This window comes from Panthera leo, chromosome B1 (genome assembly GCF_018350215.1).
Source record: "Panthera leo isolate Ple1 chromosome B1, P.leo_Ple1_pat1.1, whole genome shotgun sequence".
NCBI lineage: Eukaryota > Metazoa > Chordata > Mammalia > Carnivora > Felidae > Panthera > Panthera leo.
The window spans coordinates 88,001,767-88,017,351 of record NC_056682.1 but is presented as its reverse complement, the minus strand read 5'-3'; the positions used below and the strand labels follow the sequence as shown (position 1 = coordinate 88,017,351).

General features: G+C 35.3%; 1 pseudogene; it reads right to left on the bottom strand.

The window, feature by feature from the left end:
- Positions 1-1,705: 1,705 nt before the first annotated feature.
- LOC122216990 lies at positions 1,706-2,157 on the bottom strand (annotated as a pseudogene).
- Between the last annotated feature and the right edge of the window lie 13,428 nt (positions 2,158-15,585).

Genomic DNA, 15,585 nt, shown 5'->3' with positions numbered 1-15,585 from the left:
TCTCTCTGCCCCTCCCCTGCTCATGCTCTGTCTCTCTCTGTCTCAAAAATAAATAAAAACATTAAAAAAAATTAGTAACACAAATATTTTGTAAACAGGGGTAGTTTAGAAAAGGGTTAGTGCTTTTGGGTTACAAGATGATTTTTTTTTCTTTTTATGTAATTCATGTAGATATGTAAAGAAAATGAACAATTTTACTAGCTTGGGGTAATAATAAACTCACTTTTATTTTAATGTGCATATTTTAATGGCTCTCAATCCCTGACTGGTCATCAGGGGGCATATTGTTTCACTCAAGTTGATCTTTCATACATATTGTGCACTTAGAGGGTATCCTTGCAATATTGGTGAACTCTATCCAGTGAATTCACTTCTAAGATTATTGTTGCTTTTATTTCTATTAATCATCTCTATGAGGAGAGATCCTTTAATTAGGTTCACTGATTTTTGAAAGTGTTTCCTTTCTTTCATTTGGAAACAGCTACTCCATATCTCTAAGTTGACTTTCAGAAGCTTGTTCAGACCCTCAGTCTTCTAATCCCCTTTTTACCTATGACATGTTCGTTATATATAGAGGCCCATTGCAACAAGCAGACACGATGATTCTTATTTTTCGACTGTAAGAGGCTGTCTATTAAACAGAACATTCCTTCTAGATTTTGTATTAGAGAAACTAGGTATACTTTGTCCATTGCCACATGCTTTCTCTGTAATAGGTGCAGAATCCCAAAGCAAGAATTGGGAACTGGAATTTGTTGTTTCATTCAGATGCCTTCTGATAGATATGCTTTTTGCTCTCCCTATAAACAAGACCATCACCCTTGATGATAAGAACCATTGGTGCCCTCCTCCACCATATCAATTTGCCTTTACCATTTTCTCAAAACACTGAGCTAAAAAATGCTTGCATTGTGAGCGGGCCAGACAAATAAGGCCAAGTATCAACTCACTTTCAAAAGGTGGGCCACTTTAATCATTCACAAAAGGAAATAAACTACAGCAGATGTTTGTTTTTCTACTTACTCGTGTATCATCATATGAGAATTAGCAGAACTCTGCCAAATGGCATATATGTGTGTGTTTCCACTCATTCATACACTCTCATGTAGATTGAAGTATGTTTATATAATATACCTCATATTACTCTGTACTTAGCAAAAGCATTTACAGAGTCTTATATCAGCAATTTATTCCTCTACCCCGGGAGTAGTGTTAATTGCTCTATTATACTAATGGTTGATATATAACCCAACCTTCAAATGAGCTTCATTTAAAGTTGGCAATGCTACTTTACACCTGCAAAAAGGTGAATATTTTTATCCTAGCTGGGGAGTAGAGGAGGCTGTTTCTCATCACTTGGCATATGCCTACAGAGTAATATTTTTGTTTGCTTTGATTATTATGCAAAGCCACAAGACAGGCTTTGTATGAAAAGAAATTTGCTAAAGAACTTTAGGGCAAAAAAAAAAATCACGGTTCTTACAAGTAACCACATGTTGGACAGGTGTTTGTTTTAAACATTTGTTTGAATACATATGAGGCAGAATGAATAGGATTACAGATTTATCCTGCTTGTAAATTCATCATTCCATTATTTAGATGGCATTTGCCAACCTGAAAAATACATTAATTTTCACCTTTACCAAGCTATTTTACTTTATTTATTTTGCTTCATATTTTGTTTTATTATGAACGAGGCAATGCATTAGCCCACTATTTGTTCTAATGCTTCTTGGTGGCATTACCACCAGTCTGGCGATTCTGTTCAGATCTCTCTGTCCCTGAGGTGTCACTTTGCGGCCCCCATCTTGGTCCTTTTCCACCATTTCCAGCCCCTCTAGGGCATGGAGGACCCTGTGGGCCACACTCTTGGAGCCTCTGCTGAAATGGCTAGGTGCAACCCCGTTTCTCTGACATCCACCTAGATCTTGGTCATTGAGCCGACCACAGCGCTGCCTCAGAAGACGGGTGTCATGCTGCGGAAGTGGCTCGTGTGTAGAACTAGTTCTCATTGTAGGTAGCAGCCTCTTTGAGCTTGGCCAGCTTGACAGTGTTCGCCCATTCGGGGACTATCAGCTTCCCAGACTTTCTGAGGGAGGCTTCCAGAGCTCTGACGAACTCCTGCTGGTTCACGTCTTTTGCAAGAACACCAAGCATCGCATGGCTTGTGCACAGCCAGCCAGGGGAAAGGCCACGCTATTTGATTAATGGAGACTATGTTTTCTTACTTTGTATAACATGCGTAGACAACATTCAGCAACTTAAAAGTAATGTCACTCTCACACTTCGTTTATTTGAATAGCATAAATTAAATGATTTAGAGCTATGTGGGGTAATCTAATTCTAGCATACAAAGTGTGACAGCTAAAGCATTAGCTAGTAGCAATCTCTACTTGTCCAAGATGAAGCAGTATCAATGATGTGGAAGGCTTTGAACCATCCCATGACTTTCAATGTGATATTTTTATTTCCCACCCCAACACCAAGGTCTTCTTAAAGCTCTCCATCAGAATGTAAGCTCCATGAGGGCAGGGGCCTTGGCCATCTTATTCATGTCTATATATAAATTCCTTAAGATGCTACCTGGTTCAATACATACCTGTATAATAAGTGAGTGAGTGGAAAAGGAAATCTAAATATTTATCTAGAATTTCAAAGTGTATTTGTGTGCATATGTATGAGTATGCATGTGTATGTGTGCAGGAGAGAGAGACAAAGAGAAACTGAGTATTCACAGAGAGTCCGTTTTTTTTAAACATTAAATGCTATTCTGTCCTCAAAGGTTCTGCAAAATCTTTTTTATTTTTTTATGAAAAGTATTGATAATTTGGAAGAAATTCTGATACAGTTTTTGTTGAATAGTTGTATCTTCCCAGAGTTTGTATCAACACAGTGTTTATTGAACATCTGCTGTGTGCCCACAGGGACTCTGAGAGGGACTGGGGATATAAGGAGGAAAAGCTTATATGTTTGTCTCATTATTTTTATAGTGTGATAAATAAATGTTGTCTTAAACTAACTGCTTCAGCAAGTAGTAATATTTTAAGGCACTTCCTAAGAAGTAAGGAAAAATAAGCCACTAGAGTGAAAATCACTGCTATTAGATTCAGTTAGTTTTCCATTACAATAGTTGAGTTTTCTTTTTCAGGTTTCTAAATAATTAACAAAATAATAGGTGAGACAGAAGACATGTTGAGCTCTTCAGCTCATCCGCCACTCTTTCTCTTATTAATGCTTTCGTCAGTCATTCAGTATTACTGTAAGGATAAACCTAGATACAGAAAAAAAAAAAGTGCTTCCTCTCCTCTCTGTGTATAAACCCAAGCAATACAATGAATAAAATGGGTGTACTTCAGAAGAGAAACCAAGATATACTTACCTTTTATTGTGAGGATAAACCACAAGATAGCAGAAGTTGCTAAAAACCAACATAGATTTGTTTCTTCAATCAAGTTGCCTAGATAAGTTATGACTCAAACTCAGAACAGTTTCTGTGCTATGCTGGTCTGAATGGAGAGAATGGATGCACAGATCATAAATTAATGCCTGGAAACAGACCATGAACTTTTGCCAGCAACAGCTAATTTGCAACAATGGGGGCTTGGTGAAAATGACAGTTTCAGTCGGCATGGGGAGGCAAGCAGAGCCATTTGAGAGGATGGAGAGCATTGTGCCTGCCAATTGATGTTGGCAGGGGATTGTCAACCCACTGAGTACCAGGACTCATCAGCATATTTAATGTTATGAGCACAGACATTGTCTTTAAAAACATAAGCCATGAGAGGGCAATGTGGGCTGCAGACTGCAAAGAATAGCATTTCAGGCAGGTGGATGGCACAGAAGCTTATTAAAGTTGTGGCAAATGGAAAATAGAAATAGAAAGGAGCCAGACACAAGGAGAAAGAGTTGAAGGGCCAGAAGTAAAAACTGAAAGTAACAAATGTTCAAAGCAAAAAAGAAAGACAAATAATATTAGAAAATACAGAAGAGCATAAAGGGAATGAAAGTTATTCTACCAACCACCATCATCACAAATAGTAGTGTTGAAACTTTTTTGTAAGATTCTTTAACATTTTTAGCTCAACTTTGAAATAATTTTAAAAAGAGGTATTAAGAGTTATGCTGGATAGTCTATTATGAAGATAATTTTAACTCTCTTCCCCCATATGTGTTATATTATGAACTAATCTGTAAATTGGAATAATTGGAGCCTAGTGGAACTACCAAAGATGTTATGGAAACCTTCTATTAATTTATAATCTTATGTACATAATAGCAAATAGACATTTTGAGAATATTTGCCCATGTGTGTATACTGATAGAAATTAATGAGACTATAAGCTAGTTATAATTACATCACATTAAATGCCTCTGCTTCAAAATACTTGTGAGCAGGTGTTCTATGTCACAGAAAATCTTCCAGTTGTTCAGTAAATAGTCTCACAAAGTCTTACAGATGTCACACTTTTTATTCAGCATTGAAAATTCAAGTAATAATATATAATCACGTACAGTGGGATAAAATGTTAAAGCAATGACAGGAGTTTTCACACTTTGGGCGTCCTGGAATGTCTTTGCTTATGTTGATCTTATCTCTCAGCCTAAGCACTGAAGTCACAATTTTTCCTAGAAAAACTGTACTTGTGGAACCGATGACCCACCCCCCATCTGCCTTACAAACCTTCCTTTCTCAAATCCAGAATAGGTGAAGACACTCTCTCTAAGGAGAGAGGAATAGTTTAGAGAAAAAGTAAAAGAAGTAGACTCTGGGGGCTTTGCAGAAGCAGAATGAGGTTCTGCAGTAGAACAGGATATTCCATTGATTGGGATGTTGAAAGTAGATGCGAGTGGGAGGTGATTTTTCCACATCTTTTCCATCCCAGAATGCTGTGGGAAAAAAAACCACAAATTTTCAAATATCTCCAACAAAGGTTCAGGCTTTAGTTAAGAAAAAGAAGCTATTGGGAGGATCGAGGATATAATGAGGGTGAACGACATACAGCAGCAACAAATATAAATACCAAATTGAACAAGTATGCCTTACATCTTCAGAACTATAAACTCCATGGACTCTGGTAAGAGAGAGGATGGCCTCATATCCACCCACCCTGCACCAAAACTGATTTCATAATGGTAAATTAGGGTTTTTTTGTCATCAGGTATAATAAGGCTTGATATTTTTAAAAAATCCACTTACAAAGTAGAAAATAAGTACTTCCTTTGTAGCTTGAGTATTCAAACTCAACAAAACTGTATACTTGTAGGGTATTTTAGAGCTAATATTGACATTCTCAATTAACCTCACCATAACTATATTGTAGGTTTTATTCATTCATCATTAAAAATGTACTAGGGCTATTAGATGCCTAAATCTGTACCAGGTTCTAGATATTCCCTGTAGAATATCTAGAATAATAATAATAATAGGGATATAATAATCCCTAGATTATTCCTGTAATAATAGATTCCTCTTGTGCCTTACCCAACATCTGTTGGGCCTAAATGAACTCTAATCATTTTAATGGCAACAAAGACCTAGATGTTGGAATCTGACAACTACTTACATTTCAACAGCCTTGGATACCTCCCATTCATGCAGATGCAATCTGGAAATGTGGGGAAGTTACCTTATTTGATGGAATGACCTTTGACCAATGGGACTTCAGAGCTAGTGGATACAAATTCCACGTGGAGTAAACAATTCTGAAAAACATAGTTTGTAGCTTATTAGAATCTCTTGGTATTACTGAACCTCAATAGTCCACAGCAGTGACCAAATCTACAATGAACCTCCTTTTTTATGTCCTTGTCCCCTGTTCCTTTCTGTTCCTTGCCATTACTTCCCAAATAAAATATCCAGACACAAATGTGGTATACAAAGATGTCTGTGTATTTGTTGGAAGAAGAGACCTAGGGCACTAATTTAATAAAACAGGTATATAACTCATGGTATCAGAAAGCTAATTGTGAAGAAGATTTTAAAATTAGATATTAGAGAAGTTTAGACATTTTTTTTGAGGCTAAATAACTAATGAGAAGTGAAGGTGGAATTAGAATCAGGACGGCACATTCTCAAAATGTGTTCTTTCCAATGTAAAATGGAAACAACCTATGGTAGTATCATCTATGTTGCAATGTTGTTAAAATATTCTTCGTTAAGTATATTTTCTTCAAAATAGGAAGTGAAAGAGACAGGAAATAATATCAAATGATTTCAGTCAAGACATTTGGTAGCAGGTTTGAAGAAAGGACATTTGGGTCAAAAGCCAAATTAGCGAGTCTTGGAAAATAACAAAAATAAATTCTGCTTAATTAGCAGAGGAGATGAAGTCAATGTGAAAGACATCAAAGAATTCACATAAACAGTTTGGACTTTCAAATCCAAATAACAATTTCTTTCCATTTAAATATGAAAAATAAAGACATAAGAAAAAATGTAGTTGAAACTAAAAATTAATTAGTCTGAAGATCTCTACTAAACTTCAGTGGTATGGCTATGTATTATTTTGCTTCTGCCAAATATTAATGGGCAACTTATTAGGGACTCTAAAGAAAGAATATTTTTCAAAATATATGTGGTCTTTGGTTATACATATTTGAATTTCAATTTAATTAACATCACATGATGGTATTCTAAAATGTAGGCACTATTCATAATGTCACTCTATTCCAAAGATTCATTTATTATTATTATTGAAGTATACTTGACATACAATATTACATTAGTTTCAGGTGTACTACATAGAGATTCGAAAAATCTACATTACTTAATGTTCACCCTGTTAAGTGTGGTCACCATCTATCATCATACATTGTTATTATATTATTGACTATATGCCCTGTGCTGTACTTTTCATCCCTGTGACTTATTTATTTTACAAATGGAAGTTTGTACCTCTTAATCTTCTTCAACTATGTTGCCCATCCCCCAAGCCCCTTCCCTCTGGCAACAACCAGTTTGTTCTTTATATCTATGAGTCTGTTTCTGTTTTATTTGTTTATTTGTTTTGTTCTTGTTTTTTAGATTTCATTCATAAGTGGAATCATATGGTACTTTTCTTTCTTTATCTGATTTATTTGATTTAGCGTAATATACTCTCAGTTCAACAACATTGCTGCAGATGACAAGATATTACTCTTTTTATAAGGCTGAGTAATATTCCATAATATATATCTATATATCTATATAGATATAGATAGATCTTATTTTCTTTATCTATGTATCTATCAATGGACACTTAGGGTTGCTTCCATCTCTTGGCTATTATAAACAATGCTTCAATAAACATAAGGGTGCATATATCTTTTCAAAGTGATGTTTTTGTTTTCTTTGGGTAAATACCTGATAGTGGGATGCCTAGATCATATGGTATTCCTATTTTTAATTTTGGGGGGGAAATTCCATACTGTTCTCAACAAGTGATTGCACCAATTTACATTCCCACCAATAGTGTGCACAAGGGTTCCCTTCTGTCCACATCCTCAGCTCTTGTTATTTCATGTCTTTTTTGATACTAGCCATTCTGACTAATGTGAGGCAATATCTCCCTGTAGTTTTCATTGCATTTCCCTGATGATCAGTGATATTGAGCATCTTTTCATGTGTCTGTTGGCCATCTGAATGTCTTCTTTGGAAAACTCTCTCTTCAGATCCTCTGCCCATGTTTTTATTGCATTGATTTTTTGTTCTGGTGTGGAGTTGTATATGTTCTTTGTATATTTTGGATATTAACTCCTTATTGGATATATGACTTCCCATTCAGTAGGTGGTCTTTTTGTTTTGTTGATGGTTTCTTTGGTGTGCAAAAGTTTTTATTTCAGTGTAGTCCCAGTAGTTTATTTTTGCTTTTGATTTCCTTGCCTGAAGAGGCATATCCATAAATACATTGCTAAAGCGAATGTCCAAGAGATTACTGCCTATGTTTTCTTTTAGGAGTTTTATGGTTGTGTGTCTCACATTTAGGTCTTTAATTTGTTTTGAGTTTATTTTGTGTATGGTGTAAGAAAGTGATCCAGATTCATTCTTTTGCATGTAGCTTTCTAGTTTTTCCAATGCCATTTATTGAAAAGACTGTCTTTCCCCATTATATATTCTGGTTTCCTTTGTCATAGATTAATTGACCATATAAGCATGGGTTTATTTATTTATTTATTTATTTACTTATTTACTTACTTACTACCTACTTACAGACTTACTTACTTATTTATGGATTTATTTAGGGGCTTTCTATCCTGTTCTACTGATCTATGTTCCTGTGTTTGTGCTAGTTCCATACTGTATTAATTACTATAGTTTTGCATTATCTATCGAAATCTAGGATTGTGATATCTCTAGCTTTGTTCCCTTTTCTCAAGTTTCCTTTAGATATTCAGGTCCTTTTGTGTTTCCATATAGATTTAGATATTATTTGTTCTACTTCTGTGAAAAGTGCTATTGGTATTTTGATAGGGATTACATTGAACCTGTAGATTGTTCTGGAAAGTATGGACATCTTAACAATATTAATTCTTCTAATTCATAAGCATGGAATATCTTTCCATTTGTTTGTGCCTTCAATTTCTTTTATCAGGGTTCTGTAGTTTTCAGAGTATAGGTTCTTTACCTCCTTGGTTAAGTTTATTCCTAGATATTTTATTTTTTTTGGTGCAATTATAAATGAGATTTTTTCTTAACTTCTTTTTCTACTACTTCATTATTAGGTATATCAAGATGCAACAGAATTCTGTATATTGATTTTACAGCATCCATTTATTACTTCTAATAGTGCTTTTGGTGGAGTCTTTATAATGTCATGTCATCTGCAAATTGTAAAAGTTTTACTTCTTTCTTATCAGTTTGAATGTCTTTTTTTTTCTTGTCTGATTGCTGTGGCTAGTACTTCCAGTACTATCTTGAATAAAAGTGGTGAGAGAGGACTAAGACCCTTGTCTTATTTCTGATCTTAGAGGAAAAGCTTTCAGTTTTTTTACTATCGAGTATGATATTAGCTTTGGGTTTGTCATATATGGCCTTTATTATGCTGATGTATATTCTCTCTAAACCCACTTTGTTGAGGGTTTTTTTTTTTTATCATGAACAAATGTATTTTGTCAAATGGTTTTTCTGCCTCTATTGAGATGATCATACGGTTTTTATCTTTACTCTTTTAACGTGATGGTTACATTGATTTGCTAATAATGAACCATCGTGCATTCCTGGAATAAATCCCAGTTGATGGTGGTCAATGATCCTTTTTAATATATTGTTGAAATGTGGTTTGCTAATATTTTTTGAGGATTTCTTTCATCTATGTTAATCAAGTATATTGGCTTGTAGTTTTCTTTTTTGTAGTATCTTTCCCTGGTTTTAGTATCAGGGTAATACATGCCTCATAGAATAAATTGGAAGTTTCCTTCTTATATATTTTGGAATAGTTTGGGAAGAATGGATATTAACTTTTCCTTAAATATTTGGTAGAATTCACCTGTGAATCCATCTGGTCTTGGACTTTTGTTTATTGAGACATTTTTGGTAACCAATTCAATTTTGTTACCAGTAATTGGTCTGTACAAATTTTCTATTTATTCCCAGTTCAGTTTTGGAGGAATGTACATGTCTAGGAATTTATCCATTTATCTATGTTGTTCAATTTGTTATCATTTTTCATATAATTTTTCATAGTAGTCTCATAATCTTTCTACTTCTGTGGTGTCAGCTATTATTTCTCCTTTTCATTTCTGATTTTATTTATTTAAATCCTCTCTCTCTCTCTCTCTCTCTCTCTCTCTCTCTCCTTTTTCTGGTGAGTCTGGCTAAAGGTTTATCAACTGGATTTATCTTTTTTTTTTAAAGGATAAGTTCTTGGTTTCACTGATATTTTCTCTTTAGTTTTTTAGTCTTTATTTCATTTATTTATACTCTAATTTTTATTCTATCCTTCCCTGTACTAACCCTATTTTTTTTCCCTAATTCCTTTAGGTGTAAGAGCAAGTTGCTTATTTGAGATTTTCCTTATTTCTTGAGGTAGGGTTGTATTGCTATAAATTTCCTTCTTAAAACAGCTTTTGTTGCATCCCAAAGATTTTGGATGATTTTGTTTCCATTTTCATTTGTCCCTAGGTATATATTTTTATTTTCTCTTTGTTTTCTTTATTGACCTATTGATTGTTTAGTAACATGTTGTTTAGCCTCTATGTGTTTTTGTTTTTCCCAGTTTGTGATTGTAATTGATTTCTACTTGTGGTCAGAAAATGTGCTCAGCATGATTTCAATCTTCTTTAATTTATTGAGACTTGTTTTGTGGCCTAACATATGATCTATCCTGGCTAAAGTTCCACGAGCACTTGAAAAGAATATATATTCTGCTGTTTTTAGATGGAATGTTCTATATATATCTGATAAATCCGTCTGGTCTAATGTGTCATTTAAATCCACTTTTTAAATTTATTTACTTATTTATTTTTATTGTTTGAGAGAGAGAGAGTAGAAGGGAAAGAACAGCAGAGAGAGAGAGAATCTTAAGCAGGCTCCACACTCAGCTTAGAGCTCAATGAGGGGATTGATCTTACAGCTGTGAGATCACGACCTGAGCTGGACACTTAACTGACTGAACCACCTAGATGCCCCCAAAAAACTTTTTTCTTATTGATTTTCTGTCTGGATGATCTATCCGTTAATGTAAGTGGGATGCTAAAGTCCTGTACTATTATTGTATTGTCATCAATTTCTCCATTTATTAATATTTGCTTTATATATTTAGATGTTCAATGTTGGGTGAATAGATATTTACAATTGCTATATACTCTTGTTGGATTGATACCTATATTGTTATGTAGTGCCTTTCTTTGTTTCTTGCTTTGTCTTTGTTTTAAGGTCTATTTTGTCTACTATAAGTATTGCTAAACCAGCTTTCTCTCTCTTTCTCTCTATCTCTCTCTCTCTCTCTCTCTCATGAACATGTTATATGATTATCTCTCCCTTTACTTTCAGACTGTATATGTCTTTGGGTCTGAAGTGAGTTCTTTGTAGGCAGCATATAGATGAGTCTTATTTTTTAATCCATTCAGCCACCCTATGACTTTTGATTGGAGTATTTAGTCCATTTACATTTAAAGTAATTATTGATAGGTATGTACTTTTTCATTTTGTTGTTTTCTTATAGGTTTTTTTAGTTCTTCTTTCTTCCTTTCTTCACTTGCTCTCTTTCCTTGTGTTTTAATGGCTTTCTTTAGTATTGTGCTTGGATATCTTTATATTTTTTGTGTATCTATTACACGTTTTTGAGTTATGATCTGGGGTTCATATATAACATGCTATGTATATAGCAGTCTGTTAAGTACATGGTTACTTAATTTCAAACATGTTCTAAAGTTCTAAATTTTTACTCCCCCCTCCATGTTTTATGTATATGATTATCATATTTTCATCTTTTCATTTTGTGTATCCGTTGACTAATTTTTTTATATATAGTTGATTTTACTACTTCTGTATTTTATCACTTGTACTGGCCTTAAAATTGATTGATCTACCATCTTTACTATATGTTTGCTTTTACTTGTGAAATTTTTCCTTTCATAATGTTCTTGCTTCTAGTTATGGTATTTTCTCTCCACTTAAAGAATTTCCTTTAACACTTCTTTTAAGGCTGTTTTAGTGCTTATGAACTCCTTTAGCATTCTTTTAATCTGAGAAAGTCTTTATCACTCCTTCAATTCTGAATGATAACGTTGCCAGGTAGAACATTCTTGGTTGTAGGTTTTTCCTGGTCAGCACTTTGATTTTATCCTGCCACTCTCTTCTGGCCCATAAAGTTTCTGCTGAAAGCTCAGCTGATAGCCTTGTGGGTTTTCCCTTGAATGTAATTTTTTAACTTTCCCTTACTGCTCTTAAATTTTTCTCTTTATATTTAATTTTTCCCATTTTAGTTATTATGTGTCTTGGTGTAGATCTCCTTGAGTTCATTTTGTTTGGGCCACTCTGTGCTTCATGGACCTGGATGTCTGTTTTCTTCCCCAGATTAACAAAGTTTTAGCTGTTATTTCCTCAAATAAGTTTTTTTGCCCCCTTCTTTCTGTCTTCTCCTTCTGGAATCCCTATATTGCAAATGGTATTATGATTGATGATGTCATAAAGGTCCCTTAACCTATTCTTATTTATTTTTCTTATTTTTTTCTTTTTTTTTATGTTTAGCTTAGTTTCTTTCCATTACCTTGTCTTTCAGACCAATGATTCATTCTTCTTTATCTTCTAATCTGCTGTTCATTCCCTCTAGTGTATTTTCCATTTCAGTCATTGTATTCTTCAGCTCTGACTGGCTCTTTTTTACATTTTCTATCCCCTTGCTAAACTTCTCACTGAACTTTAAAGTTCTCATTTACTTTTCTCTCAAGTCTGGTGATAATCTTTATGACCATTACTTTGAACTCTATCAGGTACATTGCTTATATCTGTTTTTGTTTGTTTGTTTGTTTGTTTGTTTGTTTTTAGCTCATTTCCTGTGATTCTGTCTTGTTCTTTCATTTGAGACATACTCTACTTTCCTTTTTTTTTTTCCTAACACTATGTTTGTTTCTATGTATTAGGTCAGTGAACTAGATCTGATTTTGAAAGTAGTGGCCTTGTGTAGAAAATGTCATGTAGTGCACTGTAACATACTTCCTCCTCGTTACCAGAACCCGGCACTCCAGGGGTATCCTCTGTGTGGGCTGTATGAGCTTTCCTGTGTGGCTGAGCCATAATTGCTGTGAGCATGCTGGTGGGTGGGGATAGCCTCAGCCCAGCTGGTTGCTATGACTTGCTTCACCTCCTGTGGGTACACTGAACAGGGTTTGCTCCCTGCTCTCTTGAGAGGCATGGCTGCAGTTGCCATAGGTGGGTGGTCCTTGCCCTCAGTCTTATTGTCTCCAACCTACTGCTGCAACAGCTATGGGCACACTGAAGGGCAGAGCTTGCTTTCTGTGCAGTCAGCTGCTAGGCATGGCTACAGGCACTGTGAACATGCTTGTGTGTGAGGTTATCTTCCCTCTCCCCGGGGCAGGAGTCACTTTGTAAGGGTGTCTGCTGAGGCAGTTGGGTTGTGAGAGGTGGGACCATAGCAGAATGCTAGGGTGAAGCACATGGTGCTAGCAAGGTAGATGGAGAGTGTTAGAATGGAGTCCTGCAAGTATCCAGCTATCTAGGCTGGAGGAGAGCAAGGAAAATGGTACCCATGAACCCTTCTGTTCCTAGATAAATATCCTACAGACTATTGCCCCACCAGCACCCATACTAAAATTAGTATCTCTTCTTTATTTATTTAAAATTAAATCTTTTCTTTCTTTCTTTCTTTCTTTCTTTCTTTCTTTCTTTCTCTTTCTTTTTATTTTTGAGAGAGAAAGAGAGAATCAGAGACAGAGCATAAGCAGGGGAGGGGCAGAGAAAGAGGGAGACACAGAATCCCAAGCAGGCTCCAGGCTTGGAACCTGAGTCTGACATGGGGCTCAAACCCTCAAACCGCAAGATCATGACCTAAGGAAAACTCAGATGCTCAACCGACTGAGCCACCCAGGCGCCCCAAGTAAATCTTCTTTAGGTACCCCAGGCTCTCTTCACACTTCTGTCTCTGTGCTATGTATTGGCCAAGTTACTTAGTATGCTAGTTCTTTAAGAGTGGAGACTTGGGTTATTATAGCTCTCTGGCTCTCCCAGAGTTAAGCCCCACTGATTTTAGCCAGATAGGGACCAATCTTCCCTGTGCAGATCCCCCAAGCCAAGGATGCACATTGTAGGGTCTGACCCTCTTGCTCCTCCATACTTGTGATGTGCTTCCTGTTTGTGGTTAGTCATGCCAGGGGTTTTAGATCCACCCTCTCCTTCCATTTTCAATATGGCCTTTTCTGTTGGCTCTTCTATAGGCTGTGGAAGATCTGTTCTTCAGGTTGTCTTCAGAGTTAATTATAATGCATGTAATTGTTGCCTCCATGTGTCTGTGGAACAAGGTGAGCTCAGTATTCTCCTACCATCTTCTTTGTCCAAGGCTTCATTTTAAACAGCATTATCATATTTATAGAAAAAAATATACAAGCATCAGCAATATTTTGTGGCAAGGAATTTGAAAGTTCTTACATAGTGTTTTAGAGTTCTCTTATATGCCTTGAGATCAAAATTAAGAGTCTAGTGGATATCATGAGGCAGTAGCTGGATGAATTCAAGTGCTCCTGCCTGGTTTCAACTAGAGCCATATTCCTTTAGTACATTGCACTGGAACATAGAAAATTATTTTAATGAAATAATTAAGAAATAGAAAAATTAAGTGATGATATCAACTGAAAGAAACACATCGCTTAAATTTAAAATAATTGAGACAAAATTATAAATCTAGATGTGTTAAAATTTTTAAGCCTTTAGCTTGATTTGCAAAGTAACTAGACTTAAAGTGACTGGCTATGTGAGTGGTACTGAAAAAATATACACAATGAAACGACAAACGTGACATTTCAGAAATATATGGTTGAGCATTCTATTTACAAGATAAGTTAAAACTAGGGATGTTTCCTAGTTTTAATCATGAGGATTTTAACAAATCCCATCCACATGTATTGACCAGCTCCTCTATGTTAAGCACTTTCTTACAAATAGGGCTACCTAGTGAACAAAACACTTTCTTGGAACATTCTAGTGAAGAAAAGGAGGCAACACTAGGAGAAACAGTAAGTAAATTATATGTTAGGTTGTGTATTAGTTTCTTATGATCACTATAACAATTTACTACAAATTTGGTGGCTTGAAACAATACAGATTTACTCTTGTATAGTTCTGGAGGACAGATATCTGAAGGGATAAAGGCAAGGTGTCAGCAGAACTCTAGGGGAGAATCTGTTTCCTTGCCTTTTCTAGCTGCTGGGGGTCACCTGACATTCTTTAGTTCATGATCCCTTTCTCATGTCACTCCAATCTCTGTTATCATCACATCTTCTCTTCTATATTCAAATACTCCTCTATCTCCATCTTATATGCATGTGATTGCATTTAGGGCCTGATCCATATCAACAATCCAAGATTGTAGCCCCATCTCAAGATCCTTAATTTAACCATATCTGCAAACTTCCTTTTGTCACATAAGGTAATACTCATAGGTTGTAAGGAGTAGAACATGGTTATATAATTGGGATAATCACCATAAGCAATGTAAAAGAAAAAATACCATGTAGGATATGAGAGACTGAGAGTATCCCTGAAGTGATATTTTAATTTAAATTTAATTTAATTTATTTTATTTTTATTTATTTATTTTTTTAGTTTACATCCAAGTTAGTTAGCATATAGTGTAACAATGATTTCAGGAGTAGATTCCTTAATGGCCCTTATCCCTTAGGCCCATCCCCCCTCCCATAACCCCTCCAGCAACCCTCTGTTTGTTCTCCATATTTAAGGGTCTCTTATGTTTTGTTCCCCTCCCTGTTTTTATATGATTTTCGCTTCGCTTCCCTTATGTTCATCTGTTTTGTATCTTAAAGTCCTCATATGAGTGAAGTAATATGATATTTGTCTTTCTCTGACTAATTTTGCTTAGCATAATGGCCTCCAGTTCCATCCATGTAGTTGCAAGACTTCATTGTTTGTGATTG